General features: G+C 38.7%; 1 pseudogene; it reads left to right on the top strand.

The window, feature by feature from the left end:
* Positions 1-7669: 7669 nt before the first annotated feature.
* On the top strand, positions 7670-12202 carry LOC138823440 (cytochrome c, somatic pseudogene; annotated as a pseudogene).
* The last annotated feature ends 2700 nt before the right edge of the window (positions 12203-14902 follow it).

Here is a 14902-nt window from a genome sequence, read left to right as displayed (position 1 = left end):
TTAGTCTTTTGATTAATCTTCCTTTGAAGATAAACCCCAAACCCTAAATCTACTGAGTTAGAACCTCCAGGTGGCACACAGCAATCTGGGTTTTAACAAGTCCCGCAGTGATTCCAAAAATATCAGAGGTAAGATACAGTGATCTAGAATAATCATATGTTAATGCCTCTTGCACACTTTTACCAGCTAGTAGCAAGCTTGACTTTTCTTAGTAAAATTTTGCCTTTTTACTGATTGAGAATAAATCTTGCCTTGATTCCATCAGTCAGTGTGTTAAGGAGAGAATCTCTGTCTGATGCCTTACTAGCCTTCTAAGTACATGAGGGCAGATATTGTCATTTGTCATCCACACATTTCCCGCATCTGGCACACTGTCTGACAGATTGTTGACACTTGACAAATACTCATTGCTTCGACAATGGATGAAGAGTTAGGAGAAAGGCTGGAGTGATTATAGCACTCAATCATCAGATGCATTCACACCTAAGGCAATCTAATTTAGAATTTGGTTCAAAAATGCTTTCTAGAACTTAGAGGACACTCATTTCTTAGGCTTATCAGCAACTTAACATAGCTTGTTAAAATGTCTGACTTCAATTGAAATAGGAAAAAGATTAAGTGATTTTAAAACATCAAATAACTAAATCTTCAATGAAAATGAATTTGGGATAGTACTGTTACCCCTGAGGTTAAAGAAAGAACCAAAAGAACATATACTAAAGGAGTTTTGTGTTGTTTTAGCTTCAGTTCTGAGGCTAGACCTTGGAAATAAATGTAATTATCATCCTCCTTAGTATATGCACGTATATATATGGATTGTAGAAATATCCTGAGGCATGGAAAACTCCAGGTAAAGGAAGATAAGCTGACTAGTCTACATATAATTTAAGGCAGGGAATTATAAAATTTTATTTTATGAAGATCTCAATACTCTTTATATTTCAGTTAAACATGCATCATTATTAATTATAGTTTAACAGGTTTATCGAGTAGTAGTAATATTATTATGTTGAAGACATCTTCACAAAGAAAAGTATCTTTTCCTTTAAGGATACATGAAAATAACCACTGCAATGTTCGGGAGCATAGGAAAATGAACAGTTTGGCACCTAGTCACACCTATAAACTGTATAGAAAAATCTTGAGGTAATAAAAAGAAGTGTCAAAGGCAGTAATGCCAGGATCAGCCATGTTTATTTTACTTCTTATATTTTACCATCCATCAGTGTGAACAGTCCTCAGGGAAAATGAATTGCTTCATCAATATTCTCAGCAAAACATTTTTTTTTTCTACGTAAGTTTTGTTGTCACTGACCTTGGAAGTTTGGCCTCCTGATTTCAGGGACTGATGGCCTCTCTTGGAGAGTTGACACAGACAACAGGAAAGTTGACACAGACAGTAACTGAAAGCCTATACAATCTAAAGCAGTTCTATAAAGAAAAAGAAAAAGGGTGGCTGACAGTTACTAATGAATTAATAAGTAGGTTAGAGTTAGCATTTTTTTATACCAGGATGAACAAGGGACTTTTGGATAGTAGAGCCCCATGGTGATAATTTGTATGGAGGCTGAGGAAGAAAAGAGACCTCCCGCAGACCTTAATTTACCCTCAAGAACTCATTCATTTGTTCATTCATTCATCTATTTATCAGTCAGTTTCATTTAATTTTTTTATGTAGTAGATTAGATTACTTTAGTATTAAAAATAAAACAATTGACTATGTGTTCCATTGACTTTGGTGAGTTCAGCTCTTCAAGAATTTTAGTGTTCTGAAGACCCAGAAATGAACCCACAGACCTATAGCCACCTAATCTTCAAAAGGGAGCTAAAAAAAATAGAATGGGAGAAAGACAGCCTCTTCAGTAAATGGTGCTGTAAAAATTGGTTTAACACCTGTAGAAAACTAAAGCTAGATATTTATATATCACCCTGCATCAGAATCAATTCCAAATGGATGAAAGACCTCGAAATCAAACAGACACCCTGAAAACATTACAAAAAGGAATAGAAGAAACTCTAAGGCTCCTTGGCTCAGGTAGAAATTTTCTTAATAGAGACCCAGAAACACAACAAATCAAAGAAAAGTTGGACAATTGGAATTGCACAAAACTGCAGAGCTTCTGCATGGCAAAGAACATAGATCAATAGAAAGTCCATGGATTGGGACAAGATTTTCACTAGCCATACAATGGACAAGGTCTCATATCTAAAATATACTTAGAACTCAAAAACTTAAATCCCCCAACAACAAATCCTCAAAGAAACAACTGCCCAATAAATAAGTGTGCTAAATACTTAAAGAGAGACTTCTCTGAAGAAGAAATAAGAATGGCCAATAGAGCCAGGTTCCAGTGGCTCACGCCTAAATTCCTAGCTACTCAGGAGACTGAGATCTGAGGATCATGGTTCAAAGCCAGCCCAGGCAGGAAAGTCTGTGAGACTCTTTTTTTTTTTTTTTTTTTGGTCCGGTTGTGGGGCCTGAACTCTGGGCCTGAGCACTGTCCCTCAGCTCTTCAGCTCAAGACTAGTGCCCTACCACTTGAGCCACAGCGCCACTTCCGGCTTTTTTCTTTTTGCTTATGTGGTGCTGAGGAATCGAACCCAGGGCCTCAGGCATGCAAGACAAGCGCTCTACCACTGAGCCAACTTCCCAGCCCCCTGTGAGACTCTTATCTTAAAAAAAAAAACCACTGGAAAACTGGAAGTGGCACTGTGGCTCAAGCGGTAGAGCGCTCGCCTTGAGCTGAAGAGTACAGGGACAGCGCCCAAGCCCAGAGTTCAAGCCCCATGACTGACCAAAAACAAAAAAAAAAGAATGGCCAATAGACACATGAAGAAATGCTCAACCTCCCTAGCCATAAAAGAAATGCAATCAAAACAACACTGAGAATCCACCTCACCCCAGTTAGAATGGCTATAATCAAGAAATCTAATAGTAACAGATGCTGGAGGGGATGTGGCCAAAAAGGAACCCTCCTGTATTGTTGGTGGGAGTGTAAACTTGTTCAACCACTTTGGAAAGCAGTATGGAGGTTCCTCAAAAGACTTCACATAGAGTTCCCCTATGACCCAGCAATCCCACTTTTGGGCATTTACCCAAATGATCACAAACAAGAACATACTAAAGCTACCAGCACAACTATGTTTATTGCAGCATTATTTACCATAGCTTAGATATGGAACCAACCCAGATGGCCCTCAGTAGATGAATAGATCAAGAAAAAAAAATATATATGTACCATATATTTTACATACATGTATATTATTTAATGTACCCATATATATATAGGCATATATTATATATATATGGGTACATATATAATATATATGTATACACACACACACACACACACACACACACACACACACACACACACAATTGAATTCTATGCCTCCATCAGAAAGAATGACACCGCCCTATTTGTTAGGAAATGGAAAGACTTGGAAAAAGTTATATTGTGAAGTAAGCCAGGCCCAAAGAAACATAGCTCCCATGGTTTCCCTTATTTGCAATAACTAGTATATGTCTAGGAAAGCAGAAAAGGTCAAAACCTATGTACACATGACCATATAAGATGATGTTAAGTGAAATGAACCCCAAGATAGGGACACAAGTGGTTTTTTCTTTCTTGCTATTGTTTTTAACCTATTTATAATGTACTATGTAAGTTTTTTGGTTTCTTTTGTATGTTCTTCCCGGGTATAACCCCTGTTTCACTGTGTTTGATTTTGGTGCCCTGCATCTTGTATATGCATTTTTCTAATTTGGGGAGGGGAAGGGAAAAAACAAAATGCTTAAATAGGGATACAGGTTGACCCATTGTAACAATGAGAAATACAAGACACTATGTTGAAAATGAACTTTACAACTTCAGGTGCAGGGAGGAGTTGGGGAGGTGGGGAAGGAAGGGAGGGTAGGGGAAAAACAAAGGAGGGTGTAACAATGCTCAATAGGAAATGTACTCCTCATTACCTTACTCATGTAACTGTAATCCCTCTATACAATATCTTTACAATAAAAATATAATAAAAAAGAATTTCAGTGTTCTAAGGCAAGAATCTCTGTTCACTCAGTAGTCTTTCTGAGATAAATTTTTAAAAATATTTTTAAAAATATTCCTCATTTTAAGTTTACAATGTTATTTTCTTCCCACTAAACATATTGAGAGCCTGTATCAACTGTGTGAACATGGAAAAATTTGCCACACCCCTTCTTCCAAAGAGTTATATTGTTTGCTGAACCTTTGAAATTCAGGGAGTCAGGTACAGTGGGATAAAAAAAAGAATCCCTACCCACAGGCTAATAACCCTGAAAGCTGCAGTTCCACCTTGCCATGAATCTGAAGTCCTGATGTGTTGAGATAGAACAGGGGCTTCAAGGTTTATTTCAGATGCCCAGCTTTCTAAACACACATGTAGGTACACAGACACACTTGCCATTTGCTATTAATTCAAGCCAATAGATTTTCAAGGGTGGGCCTTTGTAATTTTTTGTGCAATACCTGAGCCAGGTTATCATTCTAGGTACATGCTCTGGAGATGTCTGAACATGTTTTCTTTCATACCTATCTCAATGCAATACCAATGTTGTAAGTGGCAACAGAAATTTCTAGACTCTCTCAGATACCTTTAGGAGAGTTAGGCACTGTCCTTCTTTCTCTTTTTCTGTTGTTCTGCATTTGAAGGAGAGATGACATTAAATGCGTAGATTAACTGCTGAATGAACAGACAAAGTCCTTTTGGGGGAAACTTCATTTGATGGCTCTGGAGAACTATACACTCAACCAAATAGTCAAAGGTGCTAGTTGGCGATGTTAGAGGTATTTCCCTTTTAGCTCACCCACTTCCTTTTCAATGAGCAGAATATCAACCAGTAGACAAAGATGGGAAGATATAGTTAAAAGAAAAGAATGACAGACTGCTTAAGTTTCCTTAGAGTTAGCTCTGATGTGAATATGATATTCCTGCTGTTATGTATTAGAAATCCTTTCTTATTTAAATGACTGAACAGGGATTTTCACTTCTTTTATATAACCAACCTAGCTGCTAAAAAATAAACCTGTATTACCTTTAGGGAAGGGAGTATCATAATGTAAAACATCTCTCAAGGGTCACAATGGTTACACACATGTCCTGCAGCCACTTGAGCCTTAACATGGCCAAATCCACCCACCATCTTCCTCCTAACACACTCTGCTCCTCTTCCTACTGTCTTTGCTCCATGACCAATATCATCTCTCCAACCACAGCTGCACATCACACTCTACCACTTCGAAATACTAGTGAAGTTCCTTACTCAGAGGTGTTGGGCCAGATGTAGGAGGTAATAAGTGGAAAGATGGAGGTTATCATGGTAGAATCAGAAGTCAGATGGTAATAATCTCTGCTTCTCAAAGAGAATTCAGCAGTAAGCACAGGAGGGTATCAGGAAGTCCTCTTGAATGTAGTAATCTCTGCATACACTGGCTGGTTTCTAAAAAAAGGGTTGTAATTTTTACAGTATGGCAACCGTGGGATGTTATGTTAGATGTGGTGCCACTAAAGTCCTATAGAACTCTGTAGTTCATCTCAAATAAAATAAAATAAAATTTAAAAAAATATATTAAAAAAAAAGAACTCTGTAGTTCTGACTAGCCATATTCTATAGCAGAACACACCGATGCAAAAATTAAACATGGGCCTGTCTGGTCACTGTATCCTCTTCTTCCTTTAGTAAATCAGCCACCAGAATATGCAATAAGTAATGTGATGATCAAAGCCAGCATATTGAGATCAAACTGAATACTGGTGAAAGAGACAGGGGAAAAATGGAGGGTAGAGAATGGGGGAAATGGGGCCAGGAATCAAGAAACCAGGAGAGTTAGAAGTGAGAAGAGGCAGATTTGCTAGGGATGGATTCTGAAGACAAAGAGTGTAAACACCTATTATACTTTTTTTTTTTTATCAGCTCCTGACATCGCTTCATGTGGACCAGCCAAGATGGTTAGGACAGGGAAAAATAGCAGCAAGTCAGATGGTTTATGTTTGACCAGGATTATCACTATATGGAGGAGGGGGAGTAGGGGAGAGGGAGGGAAGAAGAGAGGAACAAGAAGGAGGAGAATGACAACAACTATGAGGAAGAGAATGTTCTCCACAGCAGCACAAAGGTCTGAAGTAAGAAGTTGATCAGGGACACGTAAGCACTTCCCAGTAGGTGATGAGAAGCTAGAGACCACATGTGTGTTGTGGTGCATTACACATTTGTGGTTTTATTCAGTGTCAAGCAGATTTCAGAGTGACATTAAATTCCGACATTAACAAAGCAGATACAGTAGTTATGCAATAAGGTAAGAGAGTAACAGAGAAGCAAATGAACCCATTCATTGGGCAGGTCTCAGAAAGAAAAAAAATTGGTATGATAATTTTGGCTGGACAATGGTGCTGGCCACTTGATCAAACATAATTCCAGATGTTTTTGTGAGAATGGTTCTGGAGATTAATTTAAACAAGTAGCCTTGGAATAGACTGTCCCAATAACAGGAGTGGGCACTTCCAATCAGTTGAAATCCTGAAAAGAACAAAAGACTTAATTTTCCTAAGTGAGAGGAACTCTTTTCACAGACAGCTTTTGCACTGAACCACAGTCTGCGGATTTTGGAGCTGGCGTTTGAAATCACTTTGTTATGTTTCTCTGGAAAGTCCTCACTAACAGAAGAGAGAGAAGGACCAGGTGAATGGACATGAAGGCCAGAGTCCTGAAACGCAAGATAGGTTCAGAAGGAAATGGAAGGTAAGAACCGGAAGGCTATGAGCCACTACACTGAAAGTCAGAAGAGGATCTGCTTTCAGGTTCAGAGTGGAACCAAACAGGAATAGTGAGGGAGATGGAAGGCCAGAACTTGGAAATCAAAAAAGCCTGTGAAGCTCTAGCATGGGCTCCACATGCACAATGAAGCTGTGAGGATCTTGCAAGGAGAGAGAGGACTGAGCCAGGATGTCTCTAGGACAGGGTGGGTACCAGTGTCGTCTATGGCTAACATTTACTGGTTCAACTTAGCATGAGGGCCCTTCATAACTTAGCCCAACTCTGCCAAGCCTTGGCCCAGCCTGGCTTCAGCCATTCTGAGCTTTCTGTCTGTGCTCTACAAGTTGACTACTCTCAGCCTTCAAGTCTTTGCACATTCCATTCTTCTTGCCTGGCTGGCATTCTGCTGCTGGCCTATCCCTCATCTCCATACTGGAGGCTTCAAATGAACACAAGATTCGCATTTTGACAAGAATCTCTTTTCCTCCTTCTTTCTCTCCTCCTCCTCTTATTCTTCTTTTGGTGCCAGACTTGGGGCTTGAACTCAGGGGTTGGGTGCTGTGCTTTTTTTGCTCAAGGCTGGCACTCTACCACTTCAGCCACAGTTCCACTTCCAGCCTTTTAGTGTTTAATTGGAAATGAGTCTCATGGACTTTCCTGCCTGGGGTGGCTTTGAACTGCATTGAACTGAGAACTTCAGATCTCAGCCTCCTGAGTAAGTAGGATTACAGGCGTGAGCCACTGGACCTGGCTGAAAAGCACTTCTAATATTCCAACAACTTTTGGGCAATATTCTCCTATAGAGTCAGGACAGAGGGAGCAGGTCATTCAGCTTCTGAGCAGCTTTCTTTGTTGTAGTAGCAAGAAAAGAGCTAATTTAAAATGGGTGGTATTGAGAAAGGCAAGATCTTTGTTCAGGTGTGTGTGCCCAGTGCCACATCATGGAACACGGAGGCAAGCACAAAACCGGGCCTAATCTCCATGGTCTTTGATCAGAGGGCAGGTCAAGCAGTCAGATCCCTTACACAGATGCTTAGAAGAACAAAGGTATCACCTGGGGAAAGGATACACTGATGGAGCACTTGGAGAATCCCTGGAATAAAAATAATCGTTGCCGGCAGTAAGAAGGGAGGCAGGGCAGATTTGGCAGCTTATCTCCAAAAAGCTACAAATGCGTATCATGGCTTTTTATGTATGGCATAATTTAATGGATCTATAACATCAGAATCAGATAAGAATGGTTGACAGAATTTTAAGTCCTGTTTTAAGTAAAATTGGCTTGTGTTTAAGTGAACATCTTTTTTTTTTTAAAGTAGGACAACCAGCTCAGTAAATATTATCATTTTTTTCTCTTTTTGTGATATGATTGGAATTAGTAGTGCTCAATTTTTCAAAATGACAGGGAATAATACCATCTCCAAATCTACCAAAGATTGATTTTATATTCAGATATATATAACTGATCAGGAGAACATGTTTAAACACTAAGGAAATACCTTCACTGTTTTAGAACCAAGCAAGATTCACCTGTTTCAATTTGTCATCATTACCTGTTAAAGGCAATGGTTGAAGATGAGGAAGCAATATCTATTTTTGTTCTTGACTATGCCAATTTAATTAGAATCCCCCGTATCGAAAATCTGTTTTTTACTTATTGAAAAGCATTTTAGTGTGGCTTATACATGTCAAATAAAGAACATTTAACATTTCTCACATTTTATAGATGATCTATAAGGTAAGATGCTCTTTCTTACAAGCGATCCTGAAAGATACAATAGCAACTATGACTTTACTTTTGAATTCTTTACTAAGACAAATTAAGTTGTAATTCAAGATTGTTTTTAAGCAGCTGTTCAGCTCAGTGATTGATAGTGGTGCTTTTTGCCAACTTCTTAGAGAAAAGGATTTAAGTAGAGGGGATAATAACCTGTAAATTATGCGACCATAAGATTTAATGAAATTAAAGGAAAAAAATACAAAAACGGGGTTCAGGACAATGCATTTCTATCCTCAGTGATGAAACTTATTTTTTTTTTTTTGGTCAGTCGTGGGGCCTGAACTCTGGGCCTGGGCGCTGTCTCTCAGTTCTTCAGCTTAAGGCTAGTGTTCTACCACTTGAGCCACAGCACCACTTCTGGCCTTTTCTGCTTATGTGATGCTGAGGAATCAAACCCAGGGCCTAATGCATGTGAGGCAAGCACTCTACCACTGAGCCACCTTCCCAGCCCCTCAGTGATGAAACTTTGAGTGAAGAGAACTGTATTTTTTTCCCCTGGGGAACTATGTATACTCTAAAAAAGTTTTTTTTTTTGAAGTTTCAAGTTGTGCACTCTTGTATCATCCCAGGATTTGTGCTTTTCTAGGTTTGGTTTAGGAAGCGTGAGCGAATTGTATTAAAAACTTGCAAAGGCAATGATGGGCACAAAACAGGTGGCCAGGGAAGACTCATCTTCAAGTTTGTTTTTTGTCCTCTCGTCCATAGCAATCTCTTTGTCACACTTGCAGTTTTAGTGCTTGGTGCAGATATATGCTTTTTACATTGATTTCTTGATTTTCTCCCTACAACCTCTCCTGAACTTAGTGTTTTATATAGAACGTAGTGAATAAAACATGAGCAGGTTTTAAATGTTTAAAGCATGAGGCAACAAACAGATGAGTGGATAGATGCTAATCTATTACACCTGATTCATTGCTTTCAAATGGATACTTGGATTCAAGACTCTGGCAGTAAACTTTGAAGAACTAGGTGGTCACCCCTGTGAGTCATATCTTCCCTTTATAAAAAATAGTATGGGGTAAGAAGCATCATAAGGAGCGATTCCATTGCATCTGGCTACCCTTGTTAAATACCAAGAGTTCATCTTCCCAAACCATGGCCTCCAAATTCTCAATAATGATACAGACATCACTATATAGTTTCATCAATAGTTGGTCTTCCATAGGTAATTGTTTTTACAATTACATAAGCTAAAGCATTTACTGGCAGATATAAAGAACAATCCCTTTCTACCTTAAAAATATTCTTCTTCCTTAATAAATTTCTTATTCACTGTGAAATTGAAAACACAGCCTCTTCGTGATGACCAGATGGCCTAGCAAATTTAATCACTTCAAGCAGTCCACACTTCCTCCCACTTCCTCTGTGGTAGGGAAGTCAAGAAGCAAACTTCTCATTTCTCCCAAATGTAAATCTCTCTTGAAAACTTTCCCAACACTATTATAAAAACCAGCTATGCATGAGTAATGAATGAAGTTGGAGAAAGCAAATATTACTTTAAGCCCTAAAATAATTCTTTCAGATGAGGGTAATAATAAATCGAAAAGAGAAATAAGTCAAAATTATAGTCTTGACTAATACTTAATTAGGCAAGGGCACTTAAATTTATTTTAATTTTTATGATAAAGTTGTTTCAATTAAAATGTCCATTTAAGTACTCTAGAAAGTAAAGCAAGGGAATGCTGGTGGAGAATGTAGATGATAGGTATAAAATCTTACCCACATCCACTGATAGTCACTTAGTGCTGGTAGGCTGTTCTAGGTAATAAAGATTTGTCAGGGGGCTGGGAAGGTGGCTCAGTGGTAGAGCGCATGCCATGTATGCCAGAGGCCCTGGGTTCGATTCCTCAGCAACACATAAGCAAAAAGAAAAAAGCCGGAAGTAGCGCTGTGGCTCAAGTGGTAGAGCGCTAGCCTTGAGCTGAAGAGCTGAGGGACAGCGCCCAGGCCCAGAGTTCAGGCCCCATGACTGGACCCCCCCCCCCAAAAAAAAAGAGATTTGTCAGGATTCCTTTGATTGTCCAATCTAGGCAAACTGAACTTTCCAAATATGTTTCTGATTCTTCCACTTGATAAAAGAAGACATGTTATGTTTGCCAGTATATGAAAAATATAGAAGGTAAGAAATTCTTGTTGGTAAGGTATTTTCAGGCACAGGTAAATGAACCCACAAAATGGGACTGATACCACAATTTGCTATCTCACCATCAGGAAAGCGATCCCCTTCTCCTTGTGCATAGTGGGTTGGGAGATAATGACTCATGCTCTTATTTACATGAGAACCAGTCTATGACTGCTTAAAATAATAACCTATAAGGTTTATCAAGGAAAATTAGTTCACAACAAGGGTTTTTATTAATGGATCTAGGAAATGAAACCAAAACTGAAGTGACAGCACTGCATTTGGAAAATAAGCTCTTAGAAAACGTGCAAAGGAGGGGGGGGGGGGGAAGGTCTGGGAAGGTGGCTCAGTGGTAGAGAGCTTGCCTTGCATGCCTGAGGCCCTGGATTCGATTCCTCAGCACCACATAAGCAAAAACCGGAAGTGGCGCTGTGGCTCAAGTGGTAGAGTGCTAGCCTTGAGCTGAAGAGCTGAGGGACAGCGCCCAGGCCCAGAGTTCAGGCCCCACGACCAGACCCCCCCCCCCCAAAAAAAAGGAAAACGTGCAAGGGAGCTACATATACACTTGTTTCTGAAGACTTTATTTGCTAAAGTATTCAAAAAAGCATAGCAATAAAGCCATCATTTGGAAATAACTGCAGATAACACAGGTTCTGGCTTCAATGCTGGAACTCTACACTTTCTTATCTTTGAAATACTTCATTTTATAAGAAGCAACTAGATCAGAGTTCCTGTGCTCTGCTGTTGACCAAGAAGAAGTGGTTTTCATGAATCTTCACTTTGTTGTAATTCATTGTAAACTGTAATTAAGCAAAAGCCCTAGGAACAGAAAGATGGTTTATATGAAAATTTCTCCCTAGGAAAGAGAAGAAATCTTCCTGATTCAATAGAAAACAAGTACTGGGTAATTCAATATACTGAAAATTTACATTACCATAAAATACATATAATCTAGTAAAAGGTTATGATAGTTTTGTTTGGTGGTAATTTCCTGAATACTATATGTAAAATGTGGTTGGTGCAGGGGAACTAAAAATGCTACCATTTCAAGCAATAGTGCATCCCAACAATGCCAGGAAGGACAGACTAGGAACATCGCTTTGTCTCTCCTCCAGAAAACATGTCAGGCCTGGCATTCAATCCAGGGTCACAATATTTACTGTAAAACATTCTAGTCAGTAAGAGAAACATGTTCCTGATATACAAGGACTGAATATCACCCAACATTCCCTACAAATTCTCAGCAAATGAGGCTTAAAAAAAGACCACAGATATTCAGTTCCTAAAATAAACTTTATGCAATCACAGGAAGCATTTAGATCCCTTTTCCCCTTATTGCAGGAAAATGAAAAAATCTGGGCCACAGGAAATAACACAAGTTTTAGAAAATCCCTGTGGTATGAGAGAAAACACTGCCAGTGAATTTCTGAGTCCCATAAATGACGTAAAGGACAACAGATGTCCAAAGATTCAGGTATTCCAACAAGAAGTAATTGATTTGTACTGGTTGCAGTGACAATTTCACTCCAGGCTCATGGAAAAAAAGACCACCGAGAGTCATACACAAAAATACAATCAATATGTCTATGTACAACTAGCTCCTGGTTTCATTCTGGAAAAAAAAAAAACAACTGCAAGAAGAACTGTGTGCAAGAAGTGTTGGGGAAAAGAGAGCTGAGAGGTGGAAAATGGGAGAAAAAAAGGTAGATAGCAGTGTATGTTAGAACACCAGTAGTTTTTTACATAAGTTAATAGCAGCATGAGCATATCAATATTGATGGGACAGCTTCTATAACTATGCAAATTCATATTATAAAATATAGTACTTGGGTAGAAGGAAAAGTATGTTGCATGGTCTGTTCTGAATGTGTTTCTCCCTAAATTCACAAATTGAAACCTAATCCTCAATGACGTATTAAGAGGTCGAGCTGTAAGAAAATGATTAGGTCACCACAAGCTTTACTTGGAAAAAAAATGGGAATAATGCTCTTGCAAATGCAGTCTGAGTGTCTGTGAGAGTGGTTGTCTAGTAAGCTCAAGATCCTGAGGTCAAACCCAAGTAAAACAAAAAAATAGTAAATAAAAATGAATAAGGAGGCCCTTTATCGTTCCTCCTCTTCTACCATATTAAGGAAGGCAAGAAGGCAGCAACTTTGAAGCAAATGTTAAGTTCTTACCAATACCAAATCTGCTAATGCCCTGATCTTACTTTTCCCACCCTTTAAAAATCTAAGAAATAAATTACTACTGTTTATGAATTACCCAATCTGAGACATTTTGTTATAGTAATCCATGTGGACTAATATACAGCAGTTTCATTAAATTTAGCTGTAGCTATCAAGAGAGTGAACCCTGAAATATCTATTCTCTGCCTTAGAAGTACTTTCACATATAGTACCTAGTTCTAAAGAATGCACTGGGAAACAAACATTTTTATAAGACTATCAGATCAATAAAGTCTTCCTCAGGGCGAAAGTCCAAAAAGTAGTTTATATAAAGCAAACCAGTAAGGATTTCTCTCTTTGTGGCTTTACCTCAAAGGAGATTCATTTTTCTGAGGTGCTGAGGAATTGAACCTAGGGCTTCATACATGTACTACCACTGAGCCACCTTCCCAGCTCATGATGAATCACAGCTTAAATTTAACAGGCTATTAATAATAAACTGCATTTAGCTAACAAGAAATGTAGTTTTACAGGGCTTTTGGACTACTGGGTTTAGTCAGGCTGAAATGATCATATATTTACAGCACCATAGCATATGTTTTACTTTCCTCTGCTCTACTGTGTGTCCCACTGATATCATCTCCTCCAGGTCCCTGATCCTTTGTGGCTGGATTCCTGTGATGGTTTTCCAGCTTTCCCCCCTGGTGTTTACTGAAGTTACCTCCTTTGTCCCACTACTATTCCTGCCACCTCATTTTCTACCCATGGGCTGGACCAACTTTCTAAAAACGTGGCTGCCTCAACTCTGTCAGCGTCAAGATCTTGGGCAACAGTTTCTTGGTTGCCTTACAAAAATAACTAATGCATACACAAATACGTGCTATAATGATAACTGCAGCATTTGTGTTCCTTTTCCTCTTTATATAACCCAGTGATCATTCCATTTCAGGACATTCATTCTGGCTTGTTGTTGCTTTTCTTAATAGCTGTGCTATACTCCATGATATGATGTTCTATAAGTTATTTAGGTTTCTGCAAAGGAGAATGAGGGAAGTGAGGAGGACGTATATATTTCTCAACATCATATTTTAAAGCTCTATTTCAACAAACAGATACACAAAATGATGTACAAATGAGTTCAGAAAGAACTATATTCATGATCTCCACTCATCCTCCAAACTTAAAAAAAAAAAATTTTCAAGTTCCGTCTGTCCTTGTGCTTTTATCCTGCACCATGCTCCTGACTCATATCTTAGAAGTAATGCTTCCCTGATTTTAATGATTATCATCCAATAGGTTTATAAGAAAATTGACTACATATTAGTTGATTTTATCTGACTTTGAGGTCTATGAAATGATATACTATAAATGGTCTTCTAGGATGTGTCATTTTTCTCACATTATGTTGCTATGATTCATCCATTTTTAAAAGTTCCATATAATAATCTATTCTGTGATTACTACAGTCAATTTATCCATTCTTCTGTCAGCAGATGGCTTATTCTGTTGAAGATGTTGCAAAGACTATCTAGCTTGTGAACACCAGAAACTTAGGTCATTTCTCACAGTTCTGGAGAAAGAGTCCGAGACACAGGAGTCCAGTGAAAGCCCCACAGACACCTGTCTTTTCTTTATAAATAATCTCACATGGTGGGAGTGTGGGACTTTATCACACAAAGTCCTCAACCTAATCATCTGATGGAAGCTACACTCCTGATCCTATCACTTTGGGTGATAGGATTTGAACATTCAAATTGTAAGAGAGCACCTTGAGTTTTTTGTTACTATCATGAAATACCAGACACTGGCTACTTATAAAAAAATGTTTACATAGTTCACAGTTTTGAAGGGTCAGTGCCTGAGTTCAGATAGGTTGCATTCTCATCAGCATGACATCACAGCAGACAACAATAACAAGAGCAAATAAGTGATTGCATCTTGATGACTCTCTTGAAAACTACCAATGAGACTTAAAACTACAGTCTGAGGGTGTATCCCCAGTGACCAAGGAATCTTCTGCTAGGCCCCACCTCCCAACAGTGTCAGCCTGT

This window comes from Dipodomys merriami, unplaced genomic scaffold (genome assembly GCF_024711535.1).
Source record: "Dipodomys merriami isolate MVZ:Mamm:240054 unplaced genomic scaffold, mDipMer1.0.p SCAF_1, whole genome shotgun sequence".
NCBI classification, from domain to species: Eukaryota; Metazoa; Chordata; class Mammalia; order Rodentia; family Heteromyidae; genus Dipodomys; species Dipodomys merriami.
Note: the sequence above shows the minus strand (reverse complement) of the source record. Positions and strands in the feature narration are given on the sequence as shown.